Here is a 23,127-nt window from a genome sequence, read left to right as displayed (position 1 = left end):
TGTGAGTAGTCATACATGAGAACAATTGGATGGATGTGGATGAATGAGATGAGATGTGTATGAATGAGATATGATGTGGATAGAAGTGATGTGATATAATGTGGATAGAATGTATGTGATGGGATGGTTATGAGAATGTATGTGGTGGATATGAACGAACGAATGTGATGGATATGAATGAATGTGATGTGATGTAAATGGAGATAGATGTGATGTATGATGGGAATGAATATGATGTGATGAGATGTGGATATGGGTAGATGTGAGTGGATGAGATCTGATGTAGATAAATGAGAAAAGATGTGATGAGATGGAAAATGATGTGATGAGAATGGGAATACATATGAAATAAATGAGGATTGATGTGAAACAATATGGAAAGACGAGAGTTCGTTATAGAAATTGTATTTATGACCTATTTTTAAATGACTATTTTATGTCAAAAATGCTGGGGAAGCATTTTGACCATCTTGTGAATGAGGTCGTGGTGGAGACCTATCTGTTAAAGTTGCAACAGCTGACGAAGAGTCAACGGAGGACGTCTCACGTAGCAAGGTCGGTCGAGGTCTTGACCAGCCTCGGTTCGATTTAAATGGTGAGCTTTCGGTACGGTGGATGAGGGACCAAGGAAGCGGCCTATGAGTGAAGCTCTAGGTGACCTGCAAAGGATCCTAGAGGGTGCTGACCATACGGTGCTCGACGGGCTTTGGGTTGCCGAAGATACCCACACGTGCATCGTGGAAGATATTGGAACAAGGAGTAAGAGTTGTTTTCTGAAGTCGGGCATGGATTTGGTTGATTGACCTTGCTGGTCCTCAAAAGATGTGCGCATGGCTCTCTTATATGGATCTGTTGGTCGATCTTGCTGATCTTCAACAGATGTGCGCATGGCTCTCTTATATGGATCTGTTGGTCGATCTTGCTGATCTTCAATGAAGACTCCATTTTGATTTTTATAAGTGAATATATTGCTGGATACTATGAGCTAGGAACTATCAAAAAGGCCCCTGAGTGGACAGGTGGTGAGCGTTCTGGTTGCCAATGATGCCATAGGTACTCCGATCAAGGAAAAATTGGAAATTAGGATTCAACCGGATATTTTGGAGGATTATGATCAGTGATACTATAGTTTCATTAAATGATGCCATAGGTATTCCGATGAAGGAAAAATTGTGGAAATTAGGATTCAGCCGGATATTTTGGAGGATTATGATCAGTGATACTATAGTTTCATTAAATGATTGTTTTAAAGACACCTGAATCTGTGAAAAAGGCAATTTCATATTGGGTGTGTAAGTGGTGTGACTAGTTTTAAGTTTGCATGAATATCCGGCTAGGGGGCTTGGGAACTCTTTTCCCTGGTACTCGGGACAAAACCTAATCAAATTCTTCAATGGATCCCATCACTACAGTGGTTGGGCGGTTGGCTAACCCACGGGGCTGGATGGGGTTAGACTGTTGGACTGATGGATCCCTAAAGTGAGACTCAATTTTGTTATGGTACGATAGATGAAGTAAATCCCAGATAAAAATTTGTTCTATAGAAAAGAATCAATGGCTGTGTCTCTCAATGAGGAAAAAAGCATTGGTCTCTATGATCCAAGTGCAAGTCTTTTCCTTGATCTGACTATGATACTTACGGGTTCGGTCAGATCAATTCAGTTAGTTAAGGCTCTTGACTACGTTAGACAAAAACACATCCTGGAGGAATCACCCGTGCTTTCTCGGCAAGGGAAGTTTTTCCGTGTTCGGTTTTGGAAGAACCGAGGGATTAGTCTCTTGTCCGGATATCTATGGGGGGCAAGGCCCTGAGTGAGGGACCCTGCCCCACGCAGGAAGTGCTACTTCTGCTACTAGCACCCCTGAATTCGTTGCGCGGAGGGGTCTTTCATCATTCACATCCACATTCATTTGTATCACATCCTTTCACATATCCTCACATCTCATTCTCATCTCTTCATTCACATCCACATCCATTTCACATATCCTCGCATCTAATTCTTATCTCTTCATTCACATCCACATCCATTTCACATATCCTCACATCTCATTCTCATCTCTTCATTCACATCCACATCCATTTCACATTTAGTAACATTTTCTATTTTTGATACCGATGGGACTTTTCTAATATTTCTTTCAATTGCTTGGCCTAGGTTCTTTTTCTCAACGGATATTTTCATATTCTTCCTCAAATTTCTCAAGTGAAATATATTCAATTGTGCGCTTTTGCCGCACAGGTCGTAGCTGGGGACTTGCCAGACACCGTATGCGAGCCACGAATGGCTGCAAGCATACAACTAGGGAAGGAAGCTCAAACAGAATGCCAAAGGGTGTGTCACTCACCGCTCAACCGCCGCCTTGAAGGATTCTCCCGCGTTGCAGCCGTGAGGAGGAGCCGCCGTCGCCGCTCTACCGCCTCTCCGCCGCCGTGCCGCTACATAGTGCTCGATCGCTCTCTCACTCTCTCTCTCTCTCTCTCACATGCAGGAGAAGGAAACCAAAGAGATAAGGCAAGAGCACTCTTGTATTCACAACACATGAGAATGAGGATTTTAGGGTTACATTTGACTCTTATAGGTGACTTGGCCGTTCACACTTGGGCGCCCATACATGGCCGACCGACCCTAACCCTTATCCTACTGATATTCAAGGTGCGCCTCTCATCGGCGATCACCCAATCCCTTTATCCTTAACATATGGTGCCGAAAAGCTCGGCCCATGACTCAGAATATTTAAATTAATGACGTAAAACATAGTACATCTCAATGTCCGTCATGGGTTAACATGCCCCCCTTCCTGATGTAGATTCCGTCCCTCGGAAGCTATGGTATGGTAAGCTCGAGAGGGTTGTTGTTGACCGTCTGCAAAACAGGGAAGTAGAGTGAAAGTATGCTGGAATTCAAAAGATATAAAGTGTATAAATTCAAGCATGTTAGACCACAATGGATGTTGTTATGAGAACTTAGTTTAAGGGTCACATGAATGAGCTAGTGTAGCAAATTAATAGGAGTTTAAAATTATTGAAAGTAAATCAAGAGTAAGCAAGGTGTCAAAGGTTAATCAAGGTTTATAACTGGCCTAAGTCAAGGAAAATAACCAAGCTTAATAAATAAACAGATGACCACACTGTGTCTACTCTAAGAACAAGTTAATACCACAAGCCTGGGGACACAAAAAACATCAGAGTTACAGGAGCTTTTTGCCTCTTTTTTTTTTTAAATTAATGCACGTGACAATTTTTACACACAATGGCGACCTTCCTAAGGCAAAACTAACATCGATCCTAGTACCATGTTTAACACAAGGTATCATCCAGGAATCTATTAGCTCACTTTAGGCAAGGCTACCCCCTACCAACCAAGGCATCGGTCTGGAGTAGAATACTCCTCGCCTACCAAGTATTAATAAGGCGATAGGCCAACATTAAAGCACATCATAGACTTGTATTGCCATTTATTGTAGGCTTTTTTTTTTAAATCTTTTTCTTTTTGATCTTCGCTCCTGAACTATAATTTGTCTTGCATCCTTTCGACAAAGGGGTAATAGCTATGTCATAGAGGTCAACACACACATGGCCAGGTGTCAAACATTAAGATGGTTTGACCCTAGACCTAAGACAATCGTATTCCAAGGTTAACTAAAGACGTCATGCTGCCTAGGAATATTTCCAATAAAGTTAAGCTCATTAATGATTTACACTAGCATGCAAGCAACTTCAAAAACTAAGTAGTACATTGACAATTTCCATGTGGTCATGCATTATAGTTTATGCAATTGATTGAACAGTAAAAACGAAAGAGAGTGGGTATGGAAGAATTACACCTGTAATTGGAGATCTCCTTGATTTGACGAGACAGCTTGCAATTTGATGTAGATATATTTTGATGAACGTTGCGGCAGTCTCAGGACTTGAAAGCGAACCCACCTCAAACTTTTCAACCTATACAATCAACTAACAAGCACTATACCTCGAGAGGCACATCAGTGTGAAAATTTCAAGACTTGTTTAAGAAATCTAAACTAGAAAAAACTTGCAAACACTAACCTACCTACCAGTCACCACACTACTACTGAGGATACGGTAAGAGGATGTTGTAGAGTCCTGGCTCTAGCCCTAAGGCGAAGCCTCTATCCGCATCATCCAAATAAATAAAGTCAACCTCAGTAGTGCCATGAGTTTCATCCGTCCATTCATCATTGTCAGATATTTCCGTTTCATTTTCCCATCCACATAAACTCATCAAAAATGTAACCATGCGAGGATAGTCATCTTGTGGAAAAGGAAAGCATTGGGCTATCGGGGATATGTTCTCTACGGAGTAGGGGTTAGTCATGGTCAATAGGCGAATTAGCCATTCTAATTCCTCAACATTTTCTTCTCTGGCTAGTACATCTATATGATCCCATTCAGTTTCAATTACAGGATAGCACATGTGAAATATCTGAGAAAGGTATAGATGATACCTCTCACCAAAGGTGGGAGTGGATGAAGTGTATGATGATCGTGCATCTGCCATATCTGCAAACACAGATATAGCATCAGTAGGTTTATGACAGGTCAATCTAGTTCTTGATTGTATACGGATATTTCTCTTGTTTTTGTGCTCTTGCTCTTTTTACTATTTTTTGTTTTTCTGTTTTTTTTAAATGTATGAAGCTATATATATACATCCCCTTGAATTTGGCAATTACATGGTCAGGGGAGAAGGTTATAAGGAGGAAGCATTAGAATGTCGAGCGTGAGTACATGCTCCCCCTTTCCTTGGGTAGATCATATTATTTGCAATGATGTTGCAGCCTCTTGGAACCAATTTGTCCAGCGGGTCATAGGTTGTGATGTGGGCAGATAGCTTTTTATGACCCTTGTGGCCACATCCAATTGCAAAGATGGTAGTGTACGCTCCCATTGACGAATGGAGGAAATGGTTTTCGACGATACTATTACAAGGGGAGACGTAGACTCATCGTCGGTTTTTTGTTGGGTGTTGACAAGAGTAGGTGTAGAGCATGTAGAAACTTCTATATCAGTGTGTGCCTGGCATGAGGAGCTAGAAGCTTCATGTGGCTCCCCCCTTCCTGAGCTAGGTGGTAGTGATCGATATCGTTTGGGAATCCAAACGAACTCTGGAAGAAGTGGTGTGGAGCACTCTGTTACCTTTCCCTTACCACGATCTTTAATTATCGTTGGGGTGGCAACAATTGGTTTGCAAGGTTTTACAGGTGATATAGAGGGATTCAGCTTATGTTTAGGGACCCAAATCTGGTCATTTCCCTCATAGTACCCTTGGGCTACTAATAATTTTTTAGGGATCCATCGCGATGTTACATTGCCCTTTCTCGGGTGGGTAGCTGCTTTCCTTTTACGAGGCTTCTTGGTGGCTGAACGAGATTGAGCAGGGGAAGTAGCTGTTAACGAAGCTTTGGGGACCCATTTGTATGTACTCTTTGGCATAATAAGCGAAGCTTTAGGGACCACCTTGCCTGTTTCCACTCTTGGTGTGGAAGCGTTAGAGGGGTGGCCAACAATCGAAGATGGTTTTGCCACTGGACTTTGTGATTTTTCATTATCTAATATTTGAGTGGATGACTTAGGTGTGGGATTTTGAGCGATCAGACCTCGTGTTGGTTCTTGCGTTGTGAATTGTCTGGTTGCCCAATCGATATTGCACTTGGTGGCCATCATCCATTTGCGCCCTAAGATTACAGTCCCTTCCATGGTACCAGCAGGCATAACCAAAAAGCTTTGAATTATGGTTCCCTTGTCATAGGCAACCGGAGTGTGCAGAATTCCTGAGACAGGGGTTTTCTTCTTGTTGATTCCTTGAACTTGGATAGAACTCTTGGATAAAGGTGGTTTTCCCAGTTGACACCACACGCCATATGATAGCAAATTGTGTTGAGCTCTTGTATCCAATAATGCATTATACAGCACCTCCCCGTAAGGACTCTGTAACTCAATTAGGTATCTTAGAGGTGGGTCAGATTCCAGTGCATCCTCTTCTGCTTCCTCGAAAAATACTTGCGTAATTCCCAAGTTGGCTTCTCGTTGTCTCCTAGCACGCTGTTGACGTTCTTTGGCTTCGACTCTCGCTTGTATCTTTCTAAGCTCAACTTGTTCTTTAGCTGCCTTCTTTTGATGGATTGCATGTAACTCCTCCTAGCTCAGGGGGTCATAGTATCGTTTGAATTTACTCCCATTAAGGAATCCAATGGTTTCAACTCCGTCGAGAGTCTCCACTCTGATGGTACCTTGCGGGGTGATTTCACATACTCTATATGGTCCCTTACCAGCATATTTGAGCTTTTTCTTTTCGTTTCGCACTCCATACATCAGGACTTTATCCCCAACCTTGATGTCCTTGTCCTTTTAGGTGGCGATCAAACCATTTTTTCCTTCTATCCTTCTCCACAAGGGCATTGTACACAGCCAATTGTCTTTCTTCATTTAGCCGCTCAAGGTTATATAGACGCTCTGCTAAGGGATTACCATCCCAACCCTCTTGAGTAGCAACACGAAGACTTGGAATGACAAATTCCCACGGCATGACTGCTTCTTGGCCATATACCATTTTGAATGGTGTGCAATTAATAGCCACTTTGTACGCAGTACGATAGGCCCATAAAGCTGTTGTAAGCTTTAGATCCCAATCCGTGCGATGAGCTTCAACAGTCTTTGTCAGAACAGAGATTAATGTCTTGTTTGTACTCTCGGCTTGGCCATTTGCTTGCGGATAATAAGGAGTAGATTTATGATGGGATATCATGAAATTTGTTGTGAGCTCCTTAATCACTTCATTTATAAAATGCGTACCATTGTCGCTGACAAGTTCAAAAGGACAACCAAATCGTGTGATTATATTTTCAAAGAGGAACTTGGCTGTTGTCCTCGCATCTGCCTTACGTGTCGCTTTCGCTTCAGCCCATTTGGTCATATAGTCAGTGGCCACAATAATATAGCGAGATTGTGTGTTTCGGGCCGCTGGACTAATTGGACCTACAAAGTCTAAACCCCACTTTTCAAATGGTTGGTTTACTTTGATTGGATGTAGGGGCATCTGATCTTTCCTCTGGGGTTTCTTGTATCGTTGGCATTCATCGCAACCCTTCACAAAGAGTGATGCATCTTGGAACATAGTGGGCCACCAATACCCTGATTGTAAGATCTTTCGTGCAGTTAAGTCTCCTGAGAAGTGACCACCGGCTACGCCCATATGTGCCTCTTGTAAAATGTATAGATACTCATCCTCTCAGGCACAACGCCTAAGAACGTCATCCTTTCCTCTTTTATAAAGAGTCCCAGCTATCAGGCAATAGGGTTCGCATTCTTTGATCAGCTTTCGAGCTAGATCTTTACGAAGCTCCTTGGGTGGAAAGCCATTAACCAAAAAGTTAACAATCTTCTCACTCCATTCAGGCACCATGAACAGGGAAGTGTCAGGTAAGTCATCATCAACTCCCGTAGGAGCTTCACCATTAGGTATGCGAGACAAATGATCAGCCATAATATGTTTTTTGCCAGGTCTCACAACAACAGTGAAATCAAACTCAAGAAGAATCAATAGCCATCGTGTGATTCTTCCTGTGGAGATACAACAATGCTTGATGATCCACATAGAAAACAAACTTGGTGGCAAGAAGGTAATAACGAAATTTCCTTACTGCATATATCATTGCCAACCCTTCTCGCTCCATAGTGGTGTAGTTCATCTCAGCATCGTTCAACTGGCGACTGGCAAAGCTAATGGGGTAGTCTAGCTTGTGTTCTCCAGGTTGAGTTAACACACACCCAATAGCAAAATTTGATGCATCAATATGCACATGGAAGAGTAAATCCCAGTTAGGCATTCTCAAGATTGGAGCACTCGCCAAGGCCTTCTTTAATAGCTCATAGGCACGGTCACATTCTTCGGTCCAAATAAACTCGATGAGAAGCTTATACAATGGTCGAGCTATCTCGGCAAAGAAGAGAATAAACCTTCGATAATAACCAACGTGGCCCATAAAGCGTTGGACTCCCTTGTAGTTGGTGGGTGGTGGCAGTTCCAGAATGACCTTGATTTTACTCTCGTCCGTGGAAATCCCTTTTTTGGACACTATATGCCCTAAGATAACTCCATGTTTAACCCAGAATTGGCATTTGAAAGGATTCAAGGAGATGCGATATAATCTACACCTTTCAAATATTTTTCGTAAACACATCAAGTGCTCATCCCAAGAGGAATGAACACAAAGATCATCTAAGAAAGCTTCACAGAAGTCCCTTAGATATTCCTTAAAGGCCGTGTTTATCAATCGTTGGAATGTTGCAGGTGCATTGGTCAAGCCAAAAGCCATGACGCGAAAAGCAAACACTCCAAACTCCGTGATAAATCATTAGGAAGTGAATGGGGTCTTCTTGGGCCCTTTAATTTGCCCAAGCCTAATCAAGGTGATTAAGGAATAGCCAAATGGGGGGTTGCCATGTGGACTGAAATGTTGGGTTTGTAAGAGAGGTGTAAGAGTGGTCAAAGGGTGCACTTTTTCTCCCAAAAAGGGGGGGAGGCAATTTTACAAATTTTGGACCTCCATAACTTCTACATACAAGCTCCGATCTGAGCGGAGATTATAGATCCGTGATCTACGCATCAAGAGCTTTCCATAGATATGTTACATGATATGGTTTTGTCCGCTAGATTTTAAATTCCATTTTCCCCCCAAAATTTAAATTCGAATAAAGTAGCCGTTTTGAAGCTTCTAATTAGAAAACGTTTCTTCTTAAGAGAAAAGGTTTGACTCCTTAAACTGCCAAATAAAAGGGCCCAAGAAGCCTTCCATTGAGGTCCTAATGGTTGTTTTAGCTTGGTCCTCGACTGCAATTGTGATCTGATTGTAACCCGAGTACCCATCTAAAAAGCTATATGCCTCCTTGCCTGCCACTCTTTCAAGCACATGTTCAGAATATGGCAAGGGGTAATGATCCCTTCTGGTGGCTGCATTAACCTTTTTGAGATCAACACACACTCTGAGTTTCCCATTCTTTTTTGGTACGATGACTATCGGAGAAACCCATTCTGAGTGCTCAATTGGGTATATGAATCCACATTTTACCAGCTTTTCAAATTCCTCTTGTACAATCTTTGCGTACTTAGGATTCATTGGGTAGGGACGTTGCTAGACTGGTTTAGCAGTGCTAATCATTGGAATCATGTGTTGCACCACCGAGGGTGGAACACCCTTCATATCATGATATGTCCATGCAAATATGTCCTTGAATTCATTAAGAAGCTTCGTAAGTGCAGCTTCTTCCGCCTTGGTGAGGTCTTGAGCAATAAAAACTGGTTTAGACTCCTCACCCGGATCTGCTAAGTCTATCTCCTTAACTACCGCAGGGCCATCGTAGACACCGCTACTCCCATTGGTAGGCGTTCGTTGGGCTTTTGTGTAGACTACTTTACGTTCCCCTGTGGTGAATGATTTGAAATGCTCGGGGGCGGGGTGTAAGTCTACTGGTTCTTGTTGTGCCAGGATTTTTTCTTTCAATTCCGCTTCCTTTTGCTGCTGAGCCAACTCTTGGTTTTGTCGCCTTCTTGCAGTACGACTTAGTTTTGGCTTCTCTTTGATTTCTAATTGGGCAACGTCATGAGGTTGCGGAATACACCACATGACACTTTGGAGGTATTGTCCCCAATTATCTTCTATATTCCGCGTCAATGGCTCCTACATAACTAAGCCATTCTGCAGTGGATCTCTCCTTATTTATTGCAGTTCGTACATTAGCTCGATAGCGTTGGCGCTTATGTCTCGTTTTCTTCTTACCAAGTTTTTGATTTTTGTTTCTATCCGATTCGGACTCACTTGGTCGATCTTCACTTTCGGATGAACTGCAGGAGGCCACTGTCCTAGGCCTTGAGCACCTTGCTTCCACATTTGGGTGAATATTTGATTCATTTTCCCCATCAGGCTCAGGGTCAGTTTCTTCTTGAGATTCATACTCAGAGTTGCATTGGTCAGAGTCTTCGCTACTTTCAGTGTCGGTGGAGTTTGCCACGTTCTCACCATCAGAGGAGTCAAGTGCATAACACCTATCATGTTTATTGGCACTAACGGTGGCATATCTTGCCCCTCAGCAAGTGTTACCCAACTTGTGCCTCTATTTCCCCATGTGTCTATGGTTGCCGCTAGGTGTACCCAATCCACGTTATCCGACTCAGTCATACCCGGTAGGACATCCATATAGGGAGAATCTTTCCCATCATCAGTCTCTTTTTTGCATGTATAGCAATACCTTAATGGGGCGGAGTGAACAGTGGTATCCGATCGATTATCGATGATAACCTTGCTTCCTAAAGGATGCGCACGACCATTCTCAAGATCAACTCGAATGACAGAGTCCTGGAATTGTAGATAGACATGGTTTTTCGACCAGTCATGCACCATTTGTGCTTCCCTCATGAAAGGACGTCCTAAGATCATTTGATATGACATAGGATGCTTGGAGAAATCCATTACAATGAAGGTATGTCTTACCTTGTATCCCAGAACCTTGATCTTAAGGTCCCTTAACATTCCAATAGGTTTAGCAATAGTTCCGTTTGCCATCTTGACCACTATGTTTGTGACCTCGAGGTGAGGTCTCCCCATAGATTCCCAACAGTTTTTAGTCACAATGCTCACGCCAGCACCACCATCAAGGATTCCCTTTAGAGTTAATCCCTTGGTAGTAATGGGGAGGGTGGCATTAGATTCATCCCCTTCAAAGTACTGACCCAACTTGTTAACAGGTATTTCAACGACCGAATCTTCATCTAAGTTGGGTTGTAGATACCAATGCTCCCCTTCATCTTGAAGCGTGTCAGGTCTATCCATATTTGCAAATTGTGGTAGCCCCGCCTTTAGTTCTCCATTGAGAAATGCCCGAAGAGCTAAGAATAGCTCAGGATCTCCATATAATTTGGATATGATCGTGGTTCTGATCTCAGAGGACATGAAATCCATTAGCTTAGACACATTCAACGGTACTTTTCGAGACATCGCCCCTTGACTAGGGATTGGTGAAGATGGAATCACTTCCTCTTCGACGGGGTTAGGCATTCCCTCACTAAACATTCTTTCCAGCAAGAAGGGTGTTTGCCCACTTCCGGATGTCCTATCCTCACTTTCTTCCCGAATGATACTCGGTATAGCTAACGGTTTATGGTTCCTGTGAGGCTAAACTTGCGTAGGAAACACTGTGTCTGGAATTTTGATTTTTCTCGGGTTTGGCTCCAGTTCTCTTTGTGTTTCTTCCACCAAACCCCTTAAGTGTTGCACTTGTTCAATCTCCTCAACTGGGTTTGGATAAGTTCCAATCTTTTCTTAAGGGTTTTTGGCCCACGTGGCTTGTCTTGGGGAGTCTCAATCAGTTTGGGTGGTCGAGAGGGCATAAATTGACTTGGTTGTGGGGCCGAGGAAGTTTCCTTCTGTTTCCCCTTATTTATGTACTCGCTTGATTCTCCTTCATTGAGCTCCCGAGTGGGTTCCTCCCTTAAGGTAGTGGCTTTGGTCCCCATGGTTTCTATTGAATCAGAATCATCTTCAGGATCATTCATATACACGGGGTCGTCTCCTGTCCCTATGTTAGTCTTTGAACTGGGTTTGGAGCTCGTGGCATTAAGCGATCTCTTTCGTCGTGTTTTCTTTTTCTTTGCCTGAGCGATTGATGCAGTATCCCTCTCTTCAAGAATTTAGTTTTGATTTTGAAGCATTGACCGTGTAACTACATTCGTGGGTACAACGGGTGTGGTTCCTCGTGCTTGGTTGGTGACCTCAACCAAATTCAATGGCGTAATCTTGGGTGCATTAGGATTATGTGGACATTGAGCAATCAAATGATCTATGCCACAACGATTACATGTAAGTACCGGCATTCCCGATGTGCTCCCTTGATTTGGTTGCATTTGAGTAGCGATCTTCTGTAGCCTATTAGGGCACTCCGCTACACGATGCGGTCCACCACACTCATAGCATTGAAGAGGTGGTCTCCTCGCGAAGGTATTAAGGTTTTGCCCTCTTGTGGCGAGAGCAGCCGCTTGATATACAGGCTTAACTTGCCCGAAATGATCCTCCATGTAGTACTGGGGAATCATTTCAAACGTATCAAACCCATATGGAGTAGTGGGGTCTATCTCCTCTTCATAATCCCCACACGCACTATGTGACTCACAACCCATCTGGTTTATTGGGGTAATCCTTGGATGTGGAGGTTGTGGTCCTAGAACTGGCGGTGGTAATGGCACAGACTGGACTACATTCGGATTCCTTGGAACTATATGCTGTGACGGTTACTCGACAGGTTGTGCAGGCATTAGCGCAGGTACTTGAGGTGTGTTTGACCAGGCTAGTGGTGCCTGATTTGCCAACATTCGCTTAAGTACTAGGCAATCTTTAGATTGATGGCCATACTTACCACATGCATTGCAATTCCCATTGAATTTGACTCTGAATGTGGGACATTCACTCGTGCTATGTGGTCCTAAGCACACCGAACACCATTGTTGCTCTCTCCTTGGGTACATATGGCTATTCTGAGGAGCTCGATTACCCCTAAAGTGTTCTTGGAGAGCCTTAGTAAGATCGGTCACACAGACATTTCAGATATCTTGGGCTCCTTGGCAATAGGTTTTACCGTCATTGGCTCGTGCCCAGATACTCGCGAACTAACGGATTTTGTTTCCGAAGACACCTTTTTACCTGTAATCATCAAGTTGTCTTCTAACTGGATTGCATTGGCAGTGACTGCTTCCCACGTTGTAAGACCTCTAATGACTAGGCCATTGTAAATGTCCTCGTGGCGCAATCCTCAGATGAATCTATCGAGGAGTTGGTTGTTATTGAAGCGTTCATCGGGAGTGCAGCGAGAATTTAGATGCTTCAATCGACTTATAAAGTCTCTCACTGACTCCCCTTCCTCGCGTTCAGCTTTTTGGAGTTGAGATGCTACTCCCCAAAGCACACCCTCACGTATGTATTCTTTCAAGAATAATCTCTTGAGAGTGGGGTAGTGAGTGCGCTCTTCAACCCTTAAGGTTCGATACCAATCTCCGGCCTTCCCACTCAAGGTTAAGCCTAAGGCTTTACACTTATGCAACTCATTGTGCTCTTCCAAGGAATCACACACGTGTTCAAAGACTTCAATGTGCTTCCTAACATCCTCGTTACCACTGAAGTTTTGAGTGAGCTTAGCCACTTGTACTGCCTTGCTTCTAGGTTCTCTCTCAGGCATGCCCCGCATGTTTTCCACAATGGATCGTCCGATCGTCTGAGCAAATGCTGCGAGATCACCTAAGTGAGCAGGCATAGTTGGTGGAGGCACTTCTGGGATAGCCTGGCTGATAGGAGTTGGCGTTGGTCTGAGTATGTTGGCAAATGACGTAGGATATGATATGTGGCTAGGCCTAGCTCCCCTTGGATAATGGTTATGATAAGGTGGTCGTGGAGCATACGCCATTGGCATACTAAGAGGCATAGGAGCTACATGAGCATGAGTAGCGATAGGTACATATGGTTGATAGGCACTGGCACGCACTGTTGTAGGTACTGTTCCACTAGGTAGCGGTGTCGTACTAACTACAACGGTAATAACAGGTGCACTTTCAGCTATGCTCATCATTGGGGTAGGCATTGCGGATTCCCTAATGGAAAGTTGAGCCAAGGTTGGAAAGCTAAAGTTACTGCTCGTGGGCTCAACCTGCATTGAGACTCCAGGCGAAACAACATACGAAGGGTCTATGGGACTCACCGAGAGGGTTGGTTGTTTGGCCTTGCCCGTATCCAAAAATCTCATAGGGCCAGTGGAAACTAAGTTCACTCCCCTATTTAGCCTCTCAATTTGGATAATTCTATGAATAACCTCACATATCATTTGCTGTTGCTCTTCTAGATTAGTGGCGCTAGATGTAGATCGGAGGACTTCTAACCAACCCACATGGTATGTGTAACCCGTGTATAGGTCCGTTAGAGTCTCTGTGTGTAGATCATATTCCCAATTGTCATTGAGAAATATCCCATCCAGACTTGGTGTGCCAAACGGTTCTCTTGAAGTGGACGCAATGTCACTTCTTAAGGGTTGGCTTCTAGGGACCTCTACTTTAGGAAGAGCATCGGAATGTGGTAGCTCAGTAGGGCCCTCATTAAACGAAGTGGGTAGAATATCCACATGGACACTCTTTGGGAGGGTAGGGTCTACATAAGATGTGAATGGTGAATCTACTACCCCTCCTTCTTCATTTACTTCGCTTGTCGCATGCTCAGAGCGTGTAGCCCTACTAAAGGTCTCTATTAGACGACTAAACATGCTAGATCCAGGTTGTGGGGCCCACACTGGCATGTTTTGGCTTGTCTCCTCAGGGTTCTTGGTAGGGTGCCCTTCCATGGCTTCTGAGTCAGAAGATGAGTCACTATCCACTATTCGTGGATCTTGGGTCGCACTCCCTTGGGTTCCAGCCGAAGGCCAAGATGCCAACATGGAGGGATGGTGTGAGCCTGCATAAACTGAAACACTTTCTAGTGGTTCAGGCTCTAGCACCCGACCAGAACGTAGATGCATGTGACGTGGGTACCCTACATACGTTGGTAACTACCCTTGAAACTCACACAAGTGGTTTCTTAGGTGTTTCGCACCCCGTTTTTACTTGTTTTTGTGTTGTTTTTAACCCGTTTTTGACCCCCTTACTTACGGTCGAACTTGGACTAGGGCGTGTGATAGCTCGAAACGAGCGTATCGTTCAAAGGATCCTAGTGTGCTTTACAGCACCGTGTTCGCCTATCTAGAGCTCCTGTAGTCCTCAAAACAGTTCGTTTTCTTTGGGGGGAAGGGGCAAAAGCCTATTTGCTTGTGGAGGAAAGGGTGAGGGCTTTATCCCACATGCTCACTTTACTCCTTGGGGAGTGGGCTACATATAGGGCACAACTTCCCATAAGCTCTCACTTGAAAGAAAGCTATGGAGGCTCACTCTCCTATATATCTATATCAAAAGACCGAGGCCGAGGGGCCGGCGCCGGGGCCGGGGTCGAGGGTCGATTGGGATTCTTTCTTTTCAAAAATTTTTTCTCCAATTAGAAAATCTTTCCTCTCCACACGTTTGGTTATTTCTTTAAAAATAAAATTTTAATTTTTTAATTTTTTATATTTTTTTAAATTTTAAATTTTTATTTTTTTTATTTTCTGTGATAAGTTTTCTAGGGTTTCTAGTCTTGGCCGCGGCGCGGTTCGCGCACACAGCACAGATCTGGGGATTCAGAAACCCCCCCTCACACGTAGAAAACCAGATAACAGAATGCACGCCCACACGCGGAGCAGAAAAATAACAAAAGAAACAGAAATGCAGAAGACAAATTACAGAAACAGAGAATGAAAACCACAGAAACACCTCAACAGCAACACAGACGCCTTTCCTATAGTGTAAATTAAACTTCACGCAGCAGCCCGAGCTGCAAACTGGAGCTTGGTGCAGGGCAACTCCCCGGCAGCGGCGCCAAAAATGTGCGCTTTTGCCGCACAGGTCGTAGCTGGGGACTTGCCAGACACCGTATGCGAGCCACGAATGGCTGCAAGCATACAACCAGGGAAGGAAGCTCAAACAGAATGCCAAAGGGTGTGTCACTCACCGCTCAACCGCCGCCTTGAAGGATTCCCGCGTTGCAGCCGTGAGGAGGAGCCGCCGTCGCCGCTCTACCGCCTCTCCGCCGCCGTGCCGCTACACAGTGCTCGATCGCTCTCTCACTCTCTCTCTCTCTCTCTCTCACACGCAGGAGAAGGAAACCAAAGAGATAAGGCAAGAGCACTCTTGTATTCACAACACATGAGAATGAGGATTTTAGGGTTACATTTGACTCTTATAGGTGACTTGGCCGTTCACACTTGGGCGCCCATACATGGCCGGCCGACCCTAACCCTTATCCTACTGATATTCAAGATGCGCCTCTCATCGACGATCACCCAATCCCTTTATCCTTAACATATGGTGCCGACAAGCCCGGCCCATGACTCAGAATATTTAAATTAATGACGTAAAACATAGTACATCTCAATGTCCGTCATGGGTTAACATCAATATTCTTCTTTTTGATAAAAGATTCATGGGATTTACAAAATCAATTCTATCCATATTTTGAAATTGTTGGTTTTGACCCGTGAGATTGCAAGGTTTGACCATGTGAAATTGCAGGTTTTGACCTGCGAGATTGGAGGGTTTCGACCCTTTGAGATTACAGGTTTTGACTCGTGAGATTGTAGGGTTTGACCCCATTGGTTTTTGATTTGGAATGATTCTATGGGTCAACTAGGACATGACATATGAGCAATAGGTTCTTGTGCACTCATGCTTCACATCCCCACAAGAGCATTGTGAGTTTGTCTATAATGTGCTGATAAGTCTTTGTTGTGCAAACATGGGAATTGATTCTTGAGTTTTTGGCTCAAATGTTGTCGAGGCAGTAGTAGGTAAGATTGTTGGTTGGTTACCATTGGGGTTGTTTGAACACACAAGCTCTTGTGTAGGTGTTGAATGCATGAGAGGTGTTGAATGCATGAGAGTGGTTGACTGACTTGCTTGGTGTTACGTGGGCCTCCATTCTTGTCAAGGCAGTAGGTAAGATTGTTGGTTGGTTACCATTGGGGTTGTTTGAACATACAAGCTCTTGTGTAGGTGTTGAATGCATGAGAGTGGTTGACTGACTTGCTTGGTGTTACGTGGGCCTCCATTCTTGTCAAACTCTAGGTGAAGCTGTTGGGGTTGAAGCTGGTTGTGAGGTTTTCTTCAGTACATTGCTCGATTTTGGCAACCATATGATGGGATTACCATCATAGTATCGTTATTGTTGAAGCACATGCACAAGCACCTATCTTTGATGAACATTATAAATTGGTGTGGTTGATGTGTTTGGTGATGAGGTTTTCTTCTGTTGTATGCAAGCTTAGGGGGCTTTGTGATGTGCATGGAAATCCAAGCATTGGTATTTTCTTGGTAGTACCCTTTGTTGAAATTAGAGCAATGTGATGAGCTATGGTGGATCAAATACTAGAATCAACATCATTAACAAAGTGAGTAATTAGTGAGTAATTAAGACGTAATTAGTGAGTAATTAGTAAATAATTAAGACATAATTAGTGAGTAATTAGTGAGTAATTAACAAATAGCTTAATGTAGGCATGGATAATCAAAAACTAGCAAATTCTCATTAGGCCAATGCCTCGATTTATAGAGTTTACATCCAAGCATCAAATCCCACTGATTTCTCCTTGATTCACTCCACCTCTTTTGCTTGATTCTCTCCACCTCTTCACTTTTCCTAGAATATCTCCTAGAATATCTCCACACTTCCTAAATCTTCTCATGCTACTCTTTATTCTCTCCCAGTATAGGTTCTTTCACATTTACACATCCTCTTTTACAGCCTCTAACCAAGGGCTTGTTTCTGCATATACCCTATTCACTTGTATATTTCTATACCTCCCCTCAAGTGAATACTCCTAGAACACCTAGACTCTATACCAAGTTTCCCTCTTACTTGATAGTCTGCGAGACTAGTGTCTAGCACACCTCCCCTCAAGTTATCTTAGCACACCTGGACCCTATACCAAGTTTCTCTCTTACTTGATAGCCTGCGACCAGTGCCTCAAGTCCCTAAACTCATAGTCCTTGACATGCTCTCTCTCTCTATGTGTCCAAGGCTACTATAGTTGCTTGCGACCTTGACTAAAGTGCTCACACATACATCTATCTACCACGTGGCCTACATCATCGGGCGGTGGCTCAGAGGTGGTTTTACTTTGTTGGGGTAGGTTACATTGGGTTGTGGGGTCTCTCTCTCTCTCTCTCTCTCAGAAAAGATGATTCGACTCCACTTCCTTTTGAGCCTCCATGAAGTTTGCCGATGTCGTTCCTTCTACATTGGGTTTGCTGTAGCAGTCTCTTGCCATGTGACTTGGCTTTCCACATGTGTTGCAAGTGAAGGTCCTTCCTCCTACTCTGCCTCTTCTTCGTCCTTGTCCTCGAGAGAATCCTCCTCAGGTGAAGAATGCTTTTTCTTCTCCTGCTCTATTGAGTCGAGCCATTTCTTCTCTTTGCCTCTGCTCTCTTGCTCTAGTAGAGCTGCTTCTATCTCGTGTAGCTTCAATTCAAGTACATTCTTTAGTGTTGCTACAATATTTTCATATTCACCTTTGTCCACACTCTTCAAAAGCACTGCTAATGCCTCATCATCTTCTACCTTTTTACCAATAGCTGCCAGCTGTTGCTTAATGCTTTTATATTTGTTCGTGTGTGATTAAAAGTTCACTTTCCTTCATGTCCAATTTGTAGAATTGCATTAACAGATTTATCTTTGAATTTTTTGCTTGTGTGCCAAATAATTTATTGAGTTCATCCCATGCATCTTTTGCCCATTGTATCCCTGTGATGTGATGAATGATTTCATCATTTAAACTGAGTGCAATAAGTCCCAATGCTTTTTCATTCCTGCTCTTCCACTCATTTTTCCCTCTCTCTAGAAATTCATCTTTTCCCTCAGCTAGAACCCATAGATTTTTCCTCATGAGCAAATACATGGTCTTTGTCTGCCATGTGTAAAACTGCTCCCCATTAAATTTGGCTATTTCTTGTGCTGTACTCATGATGATGTGAAGGGGGTCTTACTGTCAGAATCGTACATGCAGAAGCTTGAATACACGTTGTGAGAGAGAGAGAGAAGTTGACGCAGAGAGAGAGAGAGAGGTTGGCGAACAACGCTTGACGTATTTTAGCAATGAATAGATGATAAAATACAATGGTGGGCATGGGTATTTATACCCTCATGCTGGAAATGGTCGACCCAAATAGCATAAATTAGTTAAATAACCTATCCCTTTATTAAGGCATGTTCCCACATGAGATACTACTTTTAACACCCTCTCTGTAGCTCATAGTGGGCATAGATGAAGAAACCAAGTCGATGCAGATGCAACCATGGACACCCTAGCGTGGCCTTTGCTAGGTACACCTCGGATAATGCACCAATCAACCTGTCTCCACAAGAAAATGCCATCTTGAGCTTTAGCTGCCACATAGAATAATGAATTGCAGACAACTCCACATCCATGATCCCCCATTCGTTGAACTGCGAACACATCACGTTCAAAAAATCCTCTAAACCTTGAACTGTCGACACATGACGCCCAAAATTCTGCTACACAATGAACCAGGAACTCATCCCATCCATAGTCTGCTACCAATGAACTACGAACACATCACGTCCATAGATTTATCAAGCTGTTCCATGCCAGATGCATGTGTCTTGAACTCCGACACACGGGTCCAAATCACCAAAACGGGAGCACAGACTGCCCCTCTCTGCCACTCACATGCCTCTCTCTGGCTGAAGCACGTGGTAGCATCCATCCACCAAGCTAGAATGCTGGAGCATGTGCCAGTGTAGTCCTCGCCACACCGGCAGACGCCGTAGCATCCCTAGTAGAATCACTGTCACTGTCATCCTCGTCAGCTTTGCCTTTGCCTTTGTCATTTGTCGAGCCTTGAGCTTTAGCTTTGGATTTGCAATCCCGAGCCAAATGCCCTCGCTTTCCACACTTATAACAATGGCTCCTAGACTTCTTATTGGATTCCGATGCAGCATGTGCCGATTCTACATCCTTCGGAACTCGAATCTTGCCTTGGGAAATGAGCACTGCTTCCTCCTCAATGAGAAAAGAGCTGAGATCATCGAATTCCAGCTTTTCCTTCGTGACTTGTAAGCGTAATGCCCTCGAGACCATCTCGTACTCCTCAGGCAACTTCATAAGAACCAAGGCAGCTAACTGGGTACTAGTTAATGCACTATTCATAGCCGATAACTGATCATGGATAACTTTTGCCTTCATTAGAAATGACTGCATAGAGGTCCCGGCTTTAAACTTGATGGAAAACAACTGGCCGAGAAGGGTTACTGCTCGCATTGTTGAGTCTCGATCAAACATTCCTGCAAGCTTTGACCACATTTCCTTGGCAGTCTTTAAAGTCTGAATGGCTCCTTGGTGAGAGATTCTGCAATCGCCGACATCGCCTTCGCATTGTGAGCTTCCCAATCCACAAGAGATTTGAGAAACTCCTCCTTCTGAAGACGTGTGAACCGATTGCTATCCCTTCGGGGACGTTCCTCCGAGCCATCAACAATGTCCCATAAGCCTTTTCTGCTAAACCATAGCCTCATGATCAAGTTCCAATGCACATAATTGTCGCCATTCAGTTTTCATCCTTGCTCGAACACGGGAGTCCCATCTCGAAAACTCCGTCCACCTCTTCTCAGTCGACCCGGTCTTCGATAACACACGTCTCCTCCCTTCGCCTTCTCTTCTCCCAGCCGGCGGTTCTCTTGTGGCTGCACTCCTGCTGCACGAGCGGTGCCACTGGCCTCCTCTTGCTCTGCCGCCTGTAAGAAAATGCACTCACGATGTTGCTCTGTCGTATGCAAGAAAACGTAGCTTTTGCTGCTGCTCTGCCTCGCACACTTGCGTGCCTTTCTTGTCGCCTTGCTTGAGTCCTGCTTCTGCCCGCTCAATGTGCGCCACCCTTGCTGGCTGCTATGCAAACGCTGCCCTTGCTAGCTGCCATGCATAGTGCACTGCCTTGAGATACCCGCTTTTGCTGACCTTGGGTGCTTTGGCTGCTTCAAGAAGAAACGCAGGTTTGCTCTAGCCTTGATGCAGACACAGTCTGCCGTGCGTCTCCTCCCTCGTGCCTTGTGTGTGTCCAAGGATCAGAAGCCTTTAAGCTCTGATACCATGTCAGAGTTGGTGCAGCGGAAGCTTTACATAGGCAGTGAGCGAGAGAGAGAAGTTGACGCAGAGAGAGAGAGAGAGTAAAGTTGATGAACAGCTTGAACGTAAGCAATGAATAGATGATAAAATACAATGGTGGGCATGGGTATTTATACCCTCATGCTGGAAATGGCCGACCCAAATAGCATAAATTAGTTAAATAACCTATCCCTTTGTTAAGGAATGTTCCCACATGAGATACTACTTTTAACACTTACCTCTTGATCCAATTTCAAGATTCAAGGGTAGTGTCTACCCTTTTACAACTCAATCTGGTGTTTAAGAGATGATTACAACAAATTTATCAGCATAAAATCACCAAAAATTACATTAAATCAAGGGTAACCAATTTGTACGGAATAATTGGAGTATCAAACCAACTCCGAATTGCAATCTGAAGTTATAGGGATCTGTATCAGATACTAAGGGTTAATTTAAATCCTCAATTATACCAAAATATAGTGATTAGCATTGATTAATCATTGATTAGCAAATTAATCCACTATTTTGTGTGTAAAAAATAGAGTATGCGGGGAGTCTAGATCTGGTGCCTTAGACTTCAAATGAGCTCAAATGCTTTCAAAACCATCAATAGCAATGAGTCTAGTAGAGGATTAAACCAAGAAACACAAAATTTGACCAAATATTGAAAGCTTAATCTCTATTTTACCAAAGTCACCTGCAGATTTGATGAAGAGCTTGGATCTCACTGTAGACTTGATTAAATTGAATTCTATCTTCACCAACTTGTAGAGCATGCTTGAAAACCCCCGGGGCTATGAGGAATTAGACCAATTTGATTTGGAGCAGCTGCAATGTCAAATTTTCTCCAAAAAAAATGCGCTGAAGAAAAATGCAATTTCTCCCAGCTCCGTCGACGGTTTGCACTTCTGTTTCGACTGGCTCGAGTAGCAATGGGTTAGCTAACTTGGCCTAGAAGGGTTTGGGCAATGGTTGAGTGTGCAAAGAGCTAGAGCTCCTCCACCAGCTGGGGGTACAGAGGTGAGTTGAAAAATAACTAAAAATTTGATTAATTTCTAATTATCTACTAATCCTAAATAATTAGATAATGGGCTCATAAACCTGATGGATTCTAGGCATGGCTCTGATACCATGTCAATGTGATAAGCTATGGTGGATCAAATACTAGAATCAACATCATTAACAAAGTGAGTAATTAACAAATAGCTTAATGTAGGCATGGATAATAAAAAACCAACAAATTCTCATTAGGCCAATGCCTCAATTTATAAAGTTTACATCCAAGCATCAAATCCTACTGATTTCTATTTGATTCACTCCACCTCTTTTGCTTGATTCTCTCCACCTCTTCACTTTTCCCAGAATATCTCCACACTTCCTAAATCTTCTCATGCTACCCTTTATTCTCTCCCAGTAGATTCTTCTCACCTTTTCATAGGTTCTTTCACATTTACACATCCTCTTTTACAGCCTCTAACCAAGGGCTTGTTCCCGCACACACCCTATTCACTTGTATATTTCAACACCCTTGTGCTTGTAGTAATCGTTTTGGTACCCACACTTGTTGACTTGGTGGAGTTCTTTAATAAGGAACTCGCATAGGTTTTTGTGGACGGTGTTGTGGAGTACTTTAATTTTTCCTTGGCCTATGACTGCTACGTTAAGAAAGAGGCTTTGACTATGGAGGTACCCTAATTTGATTGGTGCCCTCGTACGAGCCTTGATTCTTATTTTGGATAAAGTTGTGCTTGAGCTATCATGATTTTCTTGGAAAGTTACAATCCAACCAGGATCCTAGGGATCTTTTCAGTAAGATATGTTGAAAGTTCCAGCTCCTCCAAGATCTCTTCCTCCCATAATGGCAATTCTACATTGCCTGCAGGAGTGTTTAAGGTGGCTGGTTGCATGGATCTATCTATTGAATACAACGCGTCATGTATCCAAGTTCCTCCAGGGGATGACATCATACTCAAGGGAATCTAGGGTAACCTGGAATGTAAATTCCACATCTCCATGAATTGTTTGAGTAGCATAGCTAAAGTAGCCTGAAACTTCAATGCTTTATCCATTGGCTCCTCTTCCAAGACCATTGTCTGTAGGGATAATTGTAGGTTGTCCCAATGACACCCATGTGTCTATTGTCATGATATTATGACTAGCTTGAGGGCTAATCAATGTGCATTTGCGCTTAACATCATTGCATGTAGGGAAATCTAACCATACCATGATAGAATCTTCCAAAGGAATCATGGATGTTTTAGTTTTGGTGTCATCTTTGGATCCGTTTCTATTTCATATAACCATTCATTTTCATCCTCTTTTTGTCTCTTAGC

Source organism: Cibotium barometz, chromosome 22 (genome assembly GCF_041138505.1).
Source record: "Cibotium barometz isolate CiBa-2024 chromosome 22, ASM4113850v1, whole genome shotgun sequence".
Lineage (NCBI taxonomy): Eukaryota > Viridiplantae > Streptophyta > Polypodiopsida > Cyatheales > Cibotiaceae > Cibotium > Cibotium barometz.
This window is presented reverse-complemented; position numbering follows the sequence as displayed.